We start from the raw sequence: 1,260 nt of genomic DNA, 5'->3' as shown, positions 1-1,260 counted from the left end.
AAACCATGTAATATTAGCATTTGTCCTTTTTTTTTCAAAATTTACTACTTTTAAAATGGCTGCAAGTCAGCAAATTATTGTTGGAATCAAATCTATGTCGGACTTTATGTTTATCAGTAAAGTATCATTAATCATTTCTTATTATTTATTATAGGTTGTGGACCTGAGGCTGAACTCATTATTTCAAGGACTGATCTCTCATTCATATACTGAAGATCTATAGACTGGGTTTGGGAACTAAGGACTGTAACACTATAAGACTGGTTTAATTAATTAAAATCATTGTTGACATGTATGGCTGAAGAGTGTTTCTTATTTTATTGTCATTTTTCATTATTTAATCTCATTTCTGTTTATAAGTCATTGCACCTGCTTCTGCATTAATGGCTTTTGCAATAATTTTAATCAAAATTCATAATAATCAATGATAAAGACAACTTTGTGTATTAAACAAAAATGCTAAAATTATTATAAACTATAATATTAAGTAATTCTTTATAGTCTTCAGTTAATGTACAGCTTCAAACAGCAATCAAGCAATGACAACATATTATTGAACAATACTATACTTAGAATACTTCTCAATGTAGTCTTCAATAGCAGAGAATTGTACTTATCCTCTTAGTGTCATTAACCTACCAATGGAATGTAATTCATCATACATAGTTACTGTTAGTATCTATTCTTTGTAATGGATCACCATGGGATAACAATAACTAATGTGCTAGACATATCTCATAGAGGCAGACTTCCTCAGCAGGTGTTAACGCCTGAAGAGACTAACGAATCAATGACCAATGAGAGAAGGGGAGCTGAGTGCTGAGTATGGGATGTATGATGGATATATATATGTGTGATTGTTGTAGTTGTGTTGTTGTTCATTTTTTTGAGTAAAATATCTTTTTAAAACTAAAGACCACTCAGCGTTATCTTCTGACGGTGATCCTTGACATTCTTCTTGTATGTAGTGCTCTTAGCATCACTAGCAGTAGTAGCCACTAGTGATCCCAGGCAGTGTCACGTGGAGGCTGCACTACATTGCTGCCCACACTAGAACAGAGAACAATATAATTATATTGACACATACCTAATGTACTTGAACCTTTAACAGGAACTTGCTATAACCTTAGGAAAGAGAAGGTTAATACATGACACATACTGTAAGATATGTCCATTTTTAAATATCTGAACGTGTGATTTTAGAGAGGGAGCTGTTGGTGAGTTTGGCAATTTGATAATAGCCATTCACCAAAATAAACC

At 32.8% G+C, this 1,260-nt stretch overlaps 1 long non-coding RNA gene across 1 annotated transcript; it reads right to left on the bottom strand.

Annotated features, from left to right (window-relative positions):
- Window positions 1-440: 440 nt before the first annotated feature.
- Window positions 441-1,217, bottom strand: LOC109592692 (uncharacterized). Its single transcript, XR_002190499.1, has 3 exons — window positions 1,088-1,217; window positions 579-635; window positions 441-519 (listed from the first exon to the last, which is right to left on the bottom strand). It is a non-coding gene; the product is annotated as an uncharacterized LOC109592692 (long non-coding RNA).
- Between the last annotated feature and the right edge of the window lie 43 nt (window positions 1,218-1,260).

This window comes from Amphimedon queenslandica, unplaced genomic scaffold (genome assembly GCF_000090795.2).
Source record: "Amphimedon queenslandica unplaced genomic scaffold, v1.1 AMPQUscaffold_4262_Cont23756, whole genome shotgun sequence".
NCBI lineage: Eukaryota > Metazoa > Porifera > Demospongiae > Haplosclerida > Niphatidae > Amphimedon > Amphimedon queenslandica.
This window is presented reverse-complemented; position numbering and strand designations above follow the sequence as displayed.